Source organism: Macrobrachium rosenbergii, chromosome 27 (genome assembly GCF_040412425.1).
Source record: "Macrobrachium rosenbergii isolate ZJJX-2024 chromosome 27, ASM4041242v1, whole genome shotgun sequence".
NCBI classification, from domain to species: Eukaryota; Metazoa; Arthropoda; class Malacostraca; order Decapoda; family Palaemonidae; genus Macrobrachium; species Macrobrachium rosenbergii.
The window spans coordinates 34,205,482-34,219,508 of record NC_089767.1 but is presented as its reverse complement, the minus strand read 5'-3'; the positions used below and the strand labels follow the sequence as shown (position 1 = coordinate 34,219,508).

General features: G+C 35.5%; 1 protein-coding gene across 1 annotated transcript in view; it reads right to left on the bottom strand.

Annotated features, from left to right (window-relative positions):
• The window catches only part of LOC136853596 (protein CEPU-1-like), a 241,480-nt gene extending 231,402 nt beyond the window's left edge, over positions 1–10,078 (bottom strand). The window contains exon 1 of the mRNA XM_067129343.1: positions 9,572–10,078. The gene's annotated coding sequence lies outside the window, so the exon portion shown is untranslated. The remainder of the gene's footprint in view (positions 1–9,571) is intronic.
• Positions 10,079–14,027: the final 3,949 nt, after the last annotated feature.

The window sequence follows — 14,027 nt, the reverse complement described above, 5'->3', positions numbered from 1 at the left end:
CCTACAACAATTGAAATTCAAAGGCAAAATAACACTCGGGTGTCAGGAATTAAGGTGGAATATGTTGGCATTGCCAACCGCTTGCAGACGTTTCAATAAAAGAAACAGGGACGTTTAAACCATTGTATTTCCTACAATAGCTGAATTTCAGTGCAAAATAACTATTAAAATGAATGAAAGATACCTCGTTCGATACTGGTTTTAAATTTGAAGGGACAATTCCTTCAATGGACTACTTTTCCGATTGTAAATCGCTTATAGCCTGATCCTCAAGGAATTCCATGCCTTTGATGTTGCAATGACACTTTCATCTTTGCACCAAAATGTAAATTGATACTCATTTTAGCAAGTGAGAAGTATATACTCACAATATCCTGACGATCTTCAGAGCAGCCGCCTGATAATCGTCCTTTACGTGGCGTTACGATGCGACGTGGAAGAAGCGTTGAAATCTAAACGTTATCTCACACAATATCCAAAAATACTGATCTCACAAACGCAGAAATGTTTGTGACGAATTTTAACTGCAGCATCTCTGGCAGAGCGAATGGCATCGTGGACTAAAGATCAATTACTTCACTAAGGGTCATAAGTTACAGCCTCTTGCAGGATTAGAAGGGATATGTCAGGTCGCTGGGAAATAGTGCTCCTGTAGGACTGGGTAGGAGCGGGGGGGGATTGTTGGAGATTTAGGCTTACGGCCTCACTAGAGCGAGTAGGCCTACACGGCATATAAAGGGAAAAATGTCACTTTGTTAGGACGGCCTACTACGTAGAAAAGGGAGTTCCTTTAGATTGCATGACTTATTCTTTACAGTAAAGTGGCTTTACCAACAACAGTTATCACTGACGTATAGATTTAAAAAAAAAAAGGACATGCATTCATATTTTGTATCTATATATTTCCTTTTTTTTATTTTAGGATCCTAACCATCTCCCACGCTGCCTTCCTTTCTGTTGACTCGTATCTCGTAATCTACAAGAGGAAAATGACTCGAGGAAATGAAGGCGAGTCAACAGGTTCTGTTTGATCGCCATTTGGTAATTGACTTACGCAGTAGACCTCCGGAAAGCAGTGTCTGGGTAGAATGTTTAAGTCCCGCCTATATCAATTCTTGGAACCGGAAGAAAACGGGTTGCTTAGAAAACAGGAATCGATGTTATTGGTTTAAATTCACCTTAACCTCTCTCTCTCTCTCTCTCTCTCTCTCTCTCTCTCTCTCTCTCTCTCTCTTAACATATATATAGTATATATATATATATATATATATATATAGTATATATATATATATATATATATATATATATATATATATATATGTGTGTGTGTATGTTTATATATATTTATATATTTATTTATATAAATTTTATATATATATGTATGTATGTATGCGTGTGTGTATATATATATTTTTTTACGTGTGTGTGTGTGTGGATCTCCATACTTCATCAAATAGATAGTTCGTTTACATATTAACAAATCCTAAGTTTATATTCCATTTTCTTTATATCTTTCCCAACTTTTAATCCTGTCTCCTTCAGATCTGGGCAAGGTAGGGACATCAGTATACCACACCATTTTCCATTGCTAAGAAGTTGAATATGTGTTTATTTACATATACTTAAAGTCTCTTTTTAAAGGGTAAAGTCATTATTCCCCCTGTTTCAGGAATCGACAGGCGATCCAGGAACTTAGGGTCGACACTGCAAATACGATCCAGGAACGTAGCAGGATCAACAACTCGTAAATACGATCCAGGAACTTAGGGTCGACACTCTGTAAATGTGATCCAGGAACGTAGTAGGATCGATAATTCATGAACAATTAGTAGGATCGACAGTTCGTAAACACGATCCATGAACATAGGATCGACACTCTGTAAATACGATCAGATAATGTAAGCTCGACGCTCCATAACCAAGATCCAGGAACGTATGGTCAGCACTTCGTAAATACGATCCGGGAACATAGGACCGACACTCCGTAAATACGATCCAGAAATGCTCGCTCGACGTTGCATGAATACGATCCAGGAACGTAGGAGCGACTCTCCGTAAATACGATCAAAGAACGTAAATTCGACACTCCATAAATACGATCCAGGAAGATATGATCTACACTTCATAAATACGATCCAGGAACGTAGTAGGATCGACACTTCGTAAATATGATCCAGTAACGCGAGCTCGACATTACATGAATACGATCCAGGAGCGTAGGATCGACACTCCATAAATACACTCCAGGAACGTAGTAGGATCGACGCTCCCTAAATACGATCCAAGACCGCAAGCTCGATATTACATGAATACGATCCAGGAACATAGTGGGATCGACATTCCGTATATACGATCCAGGAACGCGAGCTCGACATTTTACATGAATACGATCCGGGAACGTGGCATCGAACAGGAATTCAAATACATCATGAAAGGATCGTAACATATTTTTTACAAACTTTCGAATTATTTATCATTTTAGTTTTGTTGTTCAGTCTAATTTATCTTTTTTTATCAGTTAATTAATAAAAGTTCGTCGTGAAATGAACAAATGCATTTGTTAATTTATATAAGCTTTTATCTTTTTTTTATCTGATGCTTTGATTAATTTCTGTATTTTTTGTGAAAATTTAATTCAGAATATTCAAGAATACTGAATTTTTTCCTCGTGTATTTTTCAATAGTAAATTGTGTAACATACATTTATCTCTCTCTCTCTCTCTCTCTCTCTCTCTCTCTCTCTCTCTCTCTCTCTCTCTCTCTCTCTCTCTCTCTCAAATTCAGTCATATTCGATCTTATAGATCTTCTAAGAATAAGAACTACTCTCTCTCCATCTCTTCTCTCTCTCTCTCTCTCTCTCTCTCTCTCTCTCTATATATATATATATATATATATATATATGACTTGTATATATATATATATAAATTGATATTATTATTATTATTATTATTATTATATTATTATTATTATTATTATTATTATTATTATTATTATTATTATTATTATTATTCCCGAAGCGAAATATTGCTCTGAAAATTGACCAAAATTTCATTTATAATAAGTCATTGGGAAAGTCATCATTTCCCAAATGTAATCTCATAGTTAAGAATCCACTTAATTTTGATTGAGAGTTTATTTACTTTAATATGGCTCGGAGGGACAAAAGCGTTTTTTTTAACTCAGCAGATTGATTGGTATATTAATAATTCGTTTGAAAAGATAAGTCCTGAGTAAACGCAACGTTACATAATGTGTGTGTATATATATTTATAATATATATATATATATATATATATATATATATATATATATATATATATATATATATATGCATATATATATATATATATACATATATAAGAACTTAAAATCATTATTGGCACCCTTTCTCTCCAGACCCCTGGAACTATGACCAATAGCAGTCGACTGATCACCATGTAATAATCACTTTAGGTCAAAAAATGCACAATGGATTTCAGATAACAGGGCCCCTTGATAGATCCTTCCCCATTTAAGATCGAACCCATGGTTCTTCTCTTGTGAATGGAAAGAGGGAGAGAGAAAAGCAATTAAACAGTCACCTTTGATTTACCGAAGGAACAGCACTTGGCAAATACCACTGACATAGATTTCTTAATCTTTCAACTTACAACCCGGATTTATCACCGCCTAATCCCTAAGGGAGATTTATCAGGGCCCATTACAAGACAGGGCCAAAGCCATTACGATGCGGGGGGGTGCCGAAACTGATGTCAGGCCCGGGGACCTAAATCGCCCTCTCTTGGAATGAGGGACAGACCGATTCCTTGTTTATATAATCCCGAAAGAGAGAGAGAGAAAGTAACAAAATTGATAAGTCAGTCGGTGCTTTCAATCAAAGCATTTTCTATTTGCAAAACTTGTCTTCATTATGATCTTATTTTTAGTCGGGTAATTGTCAATTTCTTCTTCTTTGTCTTTCTTACTCGGAAGAGCTGGAAGTTCCTGCCTTGGCGTTTGTTTGGGTTAATGGAAGTCACAAATGAAGGCTGAATCGTTTTTATTTTCTGTTTATTCGGCAGAATAATTATTGCTGTTCAGTTGGACTCTTATTTTCATCTTATTAATTCGTTCTTTTATCTCCAATTCTTGTTTTGTCAAAATGGTCTCTTATAATGGCCTTCTGATACTTGTTTTGTCAAAATGGTTTCTAAAAATGGCTTTTTGATACTTGTTTTGTGAAAATGGTTTCTAAAAATACATTTCTGATTCTTGTTCTGTCAAAATGGTTTTAAAAAAGCTTTGTGATTCTTGTTTTGTCTTAATAGATTTTAAAAATAGCTTTCTGATACTTGTTCTGTCAAAATGGTTTTAAAAATAGCTTTTGATTCTTGTTCTGTCTAAATAGATATTAAAAATAGCTTTCTGATTCTGGTGTTTGAAAATAGTTTCTGAATTAGCTTTATTATTGTTCTGTCTAAATAAATTTTAAAAATAACTCGTTTTCATTCTGTCTTTTCATGCTTCGTGTTAGTAACGGTTTTGTTATATTCAGTCAAAATATAAAAAAATATTCTGTATCATTCCTATTTTTTTATAATCTGTTATTACGAATTCAGAGGCAGGAGGACTTATGTACATTTTTGCTTTGAAAGTTAAGTAACGGGAGACATGATAAAATAAACTATTTAGGTACATATTGAGCCGTAAGACGTGTATTACACATTATATATATATATATATATATATATATATATATATATATATATATATATATATATATATGTGTGTGTGTGTGTGTGTGTGTGTGTGTATGTGTATGGATGTATATGTATATCTACGATACTTAGACAAAATTGTTACATGCATTCCTGAGCGTAAAGATGGCTCTTTCCATTAAGATCAGTTCTCTCTCTCTCTCTCTCTCTCTCTCTCTCTCTCTCTCTCTCTCTCTCTCTCTCTCTCTCTCTCTCTCCCCGAGGTAATCCCCCAACCCCAGAAGGGTAGAACTCATCTATAGTAAAACTCTTAAATACTGCTTCCTGGTATTGAGCTATAACCTTCCAGCACTATAATATTGAAAGGTTGTAAAATTTGTTGTAAATAAAACAAGTTTTCTCTTTATTTAAAGTCATTGATTCTTCGGTGCTTTTACCTATCTCCCTTGAAGAAAATCATTAAGAAAGTAAGGTGGAATGCTTGCGTTATTTCACACGCTGACGGTAAATTCAGGCAGCCGATATCAACCAAGCTCTTTTCTTGATTCTTATTGGCCGAAATATTTCAATTGTAACCTTTGGTGGATAGGAGCTGAATAATCTTCCACCACTCACGATGAGGTATAAGGATATTGGCTGTGGAAATTTACCGTCAGCTTTGAAAATAGATTATTGATGTTTATATAAGTATATCATAATGTTTTACTCTAATTAACTTTGTTTTTTATTTAAAAGTATTAGTACTGTATGTTAAAAATAATGATAATAGTATTATATTTATAAATAATGTAATAAAGCCTATTTTTCAAAGAAATTATCCACTTTGAGAAAATGACATAAAACCTAATAATATTAATTACAATACAGAATTGTATCGTGATGTTGATACTGTGAAGAATAAAGGACCAGAGGTAATTAAAACATGTATTTAACGAGTTACTAGGAAGCAGACTGTCAATCCATTTGAGTAATTGAAGTAGTGCAAGTTACGGTAATTACCCAGTTACAAATTACGCGTCGCATTATCTGATTTTAGCGAAGGCTTTTAATCACAAATTATGTTCCTGAGAAATGCAATTAGGGGTAAGGCTCGTTTAATGAGGGTCTGGTCTTCGGTATTTAAATGCGTTCTGGTGTCAGATACCCGTAAGAATACACACATTCACATATATACACGTGTATGTATATATATACAAATATATATTTCTCTCTCTCTCTCTCTCTCTCTCTCTCTCTCTCTCTCTCTCTCTCTCTCTCTCTCTCTCTCTCTCAACATGCAGCTATTTGTGGCCCACAGCAAAAATAACAATTTTTGTCACAATATGACTTCAACTTTGAATGTTGGATGAACCCCATTTACAGAAAACTTCCGTAGCCTTTATACACGCTACATATTCTCTCTCTCCCCTCCTGGATACCAAGGCCCTTCCTCCTCAACTCCTCTCTCACTCCAAGGATAAGAATTTAGACTGCAGAATCCTTCGTATTGTCAGGATGATGATGACTCGACTGTCTCTCCTATCGTTCCCAAAATGTCCCTGTCATGACATTACAAGGACAGACAGGGACTCCATCTCGTCCTCAAAGCCTCCCAATGTTAGAAGCATTTTACCTTAAAGAGGAAAAACCCACAATAAACCTCCATTATGGAAGAATTATTCACCTCCCAACGCTGTTACGACATCTATGGGACACGTACAGCTCACCTGAGAGTCCTACCTGACATTAAGCCCTCTTTTCCTGTCTATTGAATGGGCAACGCCCACTGCTACGTCCCTGCCTTTTAAAATCGATGGTTGTGGCCTGTCTACTGGAAAATCGATGGTCTGATTGGTCGTCACCTTGTCTAAGTTCGTGACTGATTGGTCGTTAAGTTCCTGATTGGTCGTCACCTTTTCGTTGTTTCTGATTGGTCGTCACCTTGCTCTAAGTTCGTTTCTGATTGGTCGTCACCTTTCTCTAAGTTCGTTTCTGATTGGTCGTCACCTTTCTCTAAGTTCGTTTCTGATTGGTCGTCACCTTTCTCTAAGTTCGTTTCTGATTGGTCGTCACCTTCCTCTCAATCCTTAGCTTTGTATTAATACAAATTATTACAGTTACCCCATTTGCCTCATTTCAACTGTTGAGGACAAGGATGTGTTGTTTTGAAATGCCCAAAACAATAAAAACACCTTTTAAACGATGAGGCCTTTTAAAGGTGCAGTCAGATAAAGTGGACAATTTAGCCACCTCTGCTCTTGCACAATTACGGAGGCATAATATTAATTAGTGTTCCAGGAAAGCAGAATGGTAAGATTTTTTGCTGAGAAACAATTACAAATGACAAGTGGACTGATAATGGGAGAACATTTGGTTTTAGACAGAGATGGGATGTATGTATATTTTGTCTGTTATAAAACTGTATTGTTAGAAGTTAGAAGTATTGTTAGAAGCTGTACATGACAAATATGAACATAGAGGGGTGTCGATTTGCTTAACATTGAAAGTATTATGTTGAGAACAGTTGAAAATTTCTTATGTACCTGAAACGTGTTAGAATGTGTAGATAGGGGAGTGACTAGTTTGGCGTATAAGTGGGTCTTTCCCTATTGTGCTATATTTTTGTGATTATTTAATATCTTCGTATGGAGCGATTCGAGAAATCAGAGATGGGAAATTAGGTTAAGATGCTAACGTGTGTGATAAGACGGTCGTAAATGTAGTGTGAAAGGACTGATGTTAACAGATGGTACAGTACAGGTTAGAATCGGGAGCAGTGAGGAGAAAATGCAGATATAGGTGAAAGTGTTTAAAAGACGGGATAATTGAAAGTAAAAATGAGTGAGATTAAAGTTGTAAGTGTAAATGGAAGCAAGGAAAACTGGCCAATGAATGTTAATACGGAACTGTAGGAGAGTGGAATGCATGATAGTGGAAGAGGTGATATAAAGAACAAGTGAAGGAAAGTAGAAAATTTTGGATAAAATGGCTATGTCAGAGAAGGCCATGGTTGGAATGTATGAAGAGACTATCAAGCCAGTCCTCCATTATGGAAGGGAATTGCAGATCTTGAGTGCCAATGAAAAAAAAAAAATTAAAACTGTTGAAAAACTTGTTTATGTAGTATATGTAAGAAGAACTGAAAGGTGTGTTATGGAGATATTTAAAAATTATGATAAAAATGTGAGCACATGTTAAAAGCCCTTTTGAGACAGTTTAATCATATATGGAAAAGGATTGTATATCTTGAATGCCAGTAAAAGAAAATTAGGTTAAAACTCTTGAAATGTCCCGTTTGTGTAGTATATGTAAGAAGAAATGAAAGGTGACATATGGAGATATCTCAAAGATGTGGTTAAAATGTGAGCACATGTTAAAAGTCCTTTTGAGACAGATTAATCACATATGGAAAGGATTGTAGATCTTGAGTGCCATTTAAAGAAAAAAGGTTAAAAATGTTGAAATGACTTGTTTATGTAATATATGTAAAACGAGTTGAAGGTGAGTTATAGAGATACTTAAAAAATATGGTAAAAATTTTAGCATAGGTGAAAAGTTTTTTGAGGCTGTTTAGTCATATATGGATAGGATTGTATATCTTGAGTACTAGTGAAAAAAAAATGTTAAAAATGCTGAAATTACTTGTTTATATAGCATATGTAGGAAAAATTGAAAAGTGAGGCATGGAGATATTTAAAACGTGGTAAAAATGGTAGCATGAGTTAAAAGTTCCTTGGAGACAGTTTAATCATATGAAAAGAATGGAAGGCGATAATTTGGTGAGAAGAGTGTACAAAAAGTAAGTATACCTTAGTTTAACCAGACCACTGAGCTGATTAACAGCTCTCCTAGGGCTGGCCCGAAGGATTAGATTTATTTTACGTGGCTAAGAACCAATTGGTTACCTAGCAATAATGTGGAATCCGAACCACATTATAGCGAGAAATGAATTTCTGTCACCAAAAATAAATTCCTCTTATTCTACAATTAGGAAGTGTTAGGCAGTAGGAGAGGAATACTTAAGAAAGCGTCCGATAGATTTCTTGAAAGAACTGAAAAGAAAGAGACCAATTATCCAGGAAGGAGAGTGGCGCAGCGTTTGTGGGTGGGTTGATGTACTGCTGAGTCTGCGTAGGTCTGTGAATGCAGTGGATGAAACTGTGATTTTTTTAGCTTATGTTTTCATCCATGATTAAAAATTTGCAGTATGAACGTGACAGGCAATACCCTCTCGATTTTTCTGTAGAGTCAACTCTTGATAAGGGGATATATATTTATGAAAAAAAAAAAATATATATATATATATATATATATATATATATATATATATATATATATATATATGTATGTATGTATGTATGTATGTATGTATATATATATACACACACACACAAATACACGGCCTGTTCTGATATCAAATACCGCTGCAAATTCGTAAATGGTTTGCTTTTACTGTTCTCCTGCAGATAAAGGATTAGAAAAATAAAAGATAAAACTTACTATCTTATTTCAATAATAAATTATTCCTTTTCCGTATAGGGTTTATACCTTTGAAAATTGCCACAAGTTTATGGAACCGTGGCCATACACTCGTTTTACAAGTTCGGAATGTTAGAATGTCACCCGACATCTGTTCCATATGCGAAGTCATAATTCTTTGATGGAAAACGAAAATTTAATGAGGCGCCCTTCCGCTCCACCCATAAAAAAAAATTACCAATATGTTTCCGTGGTTGTGTTTGCAGGATATATTTGTGTTTACTGATATTTTTATTCATTTATTTAGACTTTATTTGTGTTTATTTAGACTTTTTTTCGTTAGTTTTAAATATATGGTTGATATTCAGAGATCATGAAATATGATTACCAAAACAATTGAGAGAACTTTACCTACCCAATCGCCGGTGACCATCCAAACTGTCATTTTCGTGATGCCTTAATCGATGACATTGGAACCTGGATGCTTATGTTAGAATTAGGGGTTTGCAGATCTAGGTATTTTACAGACTCTCCTGTGTCATATCAATGAAGTTTTTTTGTGTGTTTTGACTGACGTTTACAGTGTTTCTAGTTTTGATAAAATTCCACTTAAAATCTAAATTACTTACTTCACTCACCAGTTCTGACTTGAAAAACTAGGGAAGTCAGTGCGTGGTTGATACATCTAAATCCTTTTTAAGAAACTTTTCCTAGAATTTTAACATTCCTCGCACCTTAATGACTTTACGTAAGTTAAAATATACTTTATAAGGACGTCCCATAGATACTTTTTCACGCCCCTATGCAAATGAAGGCGAAGTCAGATTTCAAGTAAAAAGTTTTCCATCGGTAAACTCCGTTTTCTGAAATGCGAGTGGACAGCGGAACGGCTGGAACGGAACAAAGCAAACCTTTCACCTTGGCGTCGGGGAGAGCACTGGGTAGGTAAGTCTCGGAGAAGAGGACCGAGAGAGAGAGAGAGAGGAGAGAGAGAGAGAGAGAGAGAGAGAGTCGCCTAGCCTGTGCATGTATGTGTGTGTTCCACCTAGAAGTCTCTCTCTCCTCTTTCTCTCTCTCTCTCTCTCTCTCTCTCTCTCTCTCTCTCTCTCTCTCTCTCTCTCTCTTCATGTAAGTGTATGTGTTACACCAGTCTCTCTCTCTCTCTCTCTCTCTCTCTCTCTCTCTCTCTCTCTCTCTCTCTCTCTCTCTCTCTCCATGTAAGAGCATGTGTTACCCTCTCTCTCTCTCTCTCTCTCTCTCTCTCTCTCTCTCTCTCTCTCTCTCTCTCTCTCCATGTAAGTGTATGTGTTACACCAGTCTCTCTCTCTCTCTCTCTCTCTCTCTGTAAGTGTATGTTACTCCGGTCTCTCTCTCTTTCTCTCTCCTAGTAAGTGTATGTTACTCCAGTCTCTCTCTCTCTCTCTCTCTCTCTCTCTCTCTCTCTCTCTCTCTCTCTCTCTCTCTCTCTCTATTTCCCAGGTTGGGGAGCATCTTTCAATTTTTATTCTATGAATAATTTCTGAAGCATTTTCTGCCTTCCTCGTTTTAAAGGCTGTCTGTTTATTTTGGACGTTTGCGATGAATGGAGATGTTGGCAAGACCGGATTTCCTTGTTATAATAATAATAATAATAATAATAATAATAATAATAATAATAATAATAGAGTGACTTTTTTATAATTATAAATGAACAAGCCCCAAACTCGTACAATAACACAATTACACAAAAATATTCAGAATTGGGATGAATAATAAATTTGATTTCAATAACACTGATAATTTAATAATTTTTTAAAGCTATGAAGCCATGATAATTAATAAATTTGATATCAGTAGTATGACAATTTTATAATTTTCTCAAGTCATGATGGTAATAAATTTGATATCAATAACACTGATAATTTTACCATTCTCTCAAGTCATGACGTTTCTCATTATCTGACGAAGCCATTCGATACGCTAACCAGGTAACATTGATGAAAATGGCGCAGAAATAATGCACCTGGTCGATCCCGTAGGGGGGTTAGTGCCGTCACTGCACCTCGTGCGGTGCACTGTAGGCATTACTTAAGGTTCTTTGCAGCGTTCCTTCGGCCCCTAGCTGCATCCCCTTTCGTTCCTTTTACTGTTCCTCCTTTCGTATTCTCTCTCCTCCATCTTACTTTCCGGCCTCTCCTAACAATTGATTCATAGTGAAGCTGCGAGGTTTTCCTCCTGTTGCACCTTTCAAACCTTTCACTATCAATTTCCGTTTCAGCGCAGAATGACCTCATAGGTCCCAGTGCCTGGCCTTTGGCCTAAATTCTATATTTAATCCATTTCAATTCACCCTTTGTCATTCGTCGTCTGTAGCACTTTGATCGAACACGATGTAAAGACCTACGTATTTATTTTATTAATTTTTTAATTTCCTGTAAAAGAAAACTATTGAGATTTCTATTTGTCTGTCCGTATACACTTTTTCTGTCCGCCCTCAGATCTTAAAAACTGCTGAGGCTAGAGGGCTGCAAATTGATATGTTGATCGTCCACCCTCCAATCATCAAACCTACCATATTGCAGCCCTCTAGCCTCAGTAAGTTTTATTTTACTTAAGATTAAAGTTAGCTATGATCGTGCGTCTGGCACCGTTATAGGTGCCAACAACACAGGCCACCACCGGGCCGTGGCTGAAAGTTTCATGGGCCGCGGCTGAAAGTTTCAAGGGCCGTGGCTGAGAGTTTCTTACAGCATTGTACGCTGTACAGAAAACTCGACTGCGCCCCAGTTGCATTTTTTACTTGTTCCTTGGGTGATTAGCGAGCCTGTATTGAGACATTGTATAGGCTTGTATGTACGCGAGCATAGATCTGAGATCAACTCATTCTAGAAAGCCTAAATTTATCTCTCTCTCTCTCTCTCTCTCTCTCTCTCTCTCTCTCTGTAAATATATATATATATATATATATATATATATATATATATATATATATATATATATATATATATATATATATATATAAATTTATATATATATAATAAATAAATATATATATGTATATATATTACATATATATTACATATACTGTATATTATATATAGTATATATAAGTAATATATGATATAAATTATATAATACATATATATATATATATATATATATATATATATATATATATATATATATAATATATTAATATTTTTATTTTTATTTTTGAACATTTACTCTCAATGAACCCTGCCATTCCAGGGAAAAGCAAGCTATTATTAGAGAGAGAGTTGCATACCGTCCAAAACATTTCATTAGAGACAGGAGTGTTTGTTCAGGTATCGCGTTCTGTCTAATGTTTTGATCTACGTACCTTTCCACCTCTCCTGTCTATCTTTGAGGAGAGAGAGCGGTGAGGAAATCCTCGGAAGAAGAAGAAGAGGAGAAAGAGAAAGGAGCATCATATGTCATTCGAAGGTTAATTATCCTCTGTAGGCAGAGATCCTGTTCTGAGATCCAGTTTTAGATGTCATTACTCGGATGCGTTCTTTCCGTAAAAATAAGCTTCTTTTTTTCCCCCCTAGTTTTCAATCATTTGGTTTTTTCGTTGGAAGGATATAATGTCACCGAGTATTTTGAATGATTTTTTTTTTAATTCAAGCGTCATCCCTGACGTTTTATATACAGTGTGTATATTGTATGAATAAACTCTAATGTTTGTGACAGAAGTCAATATCGTTCTTTGATGCATACCTTTTAATATCTATAACTGAGGTTTTTTCTTGTCTTTTAAGTGGTCTTCTTCCTACATGCTTGGGGTGAGGGAGCATTTTCAGTGTTGTTATTGAATCTTTGATTAATAGATTGCAAAGGGTAATTGTTGATGAGGACATGGAATTAGCTAAAATTAGTGTGTGGTGCAGATTTTGGGGAATGAAGTTGTACCCTAATTAAACTATAAAATATGATTTTTTAGTAGGTCTACGACGTACGGTCCCCACCCAGAATATTTCTCTCTAATTACATTCTGCTTATTCACAATCTTGCGTATCATCCTTGACGTGAAATTCATTTTAGAGAAACATCCTGTCAGTCTCTTCTTCAGCTGCACAAAAATTGGGATACTCAAAAAGTCTTTCGTTGGTTTTGGGGAACTGTCCATCCGGAGGAAAAGTTTTCCTCTTGCATCCGGCACTGGTTTCAACAGAAGATCCTCCTAGTTTGGCCTTGAGCAGGTAACTCGCATCTTAAATTGTCAGATAAAAACTTTAGTATTAATCCTTGGCACCACTGTTCGCATGGGCCATTTCACATGCTAAACTTTTTCACGTTTCTCATCTTCCTTTTCGATGAGACCTTGCCAGATTATATCATTCGCCACGTAGTACTAGACTTGTAGTTAATCCTAATTCTTGCATTTTCTTTTATGAGGTTCAGTATCACAGAGTTTCTTTCGTAATTTCTTTCTTTCTTTTTAGAAGTTTTGTTCCAGTTTAGATCAAATTTGGAATTTTGAGTCGTTGGAATTTCAGAGGCTCAAACTGGATTCAAATGCTTTTTTGTCGTATAGGTAGACAAGAGACTAGTTTAATAGTACTGTCTTTGGGTGGCATGAATCTAAAAAAAAAGGTCAAGAGCAGCCAATTGTAGTCACAATAATTAACAGGTTAATTTATTAATGAGTAGAATAATATATTACGGGCCATTGTAGTAAGGTGGATAATTCCGTAATAAATAAAAAATAACACTTACAAAAAAATAACATTTATTTTCAAACAGCAACTCAGTCAGTGTATTAAACAAGATATCTTACAAGTGGGTACAACAAACATAAACTAAACAACATCAGCTACATTTTACAACAGTGTAACAGTGGTGCTTGTGTGCGCCTGCGCACACTTCAG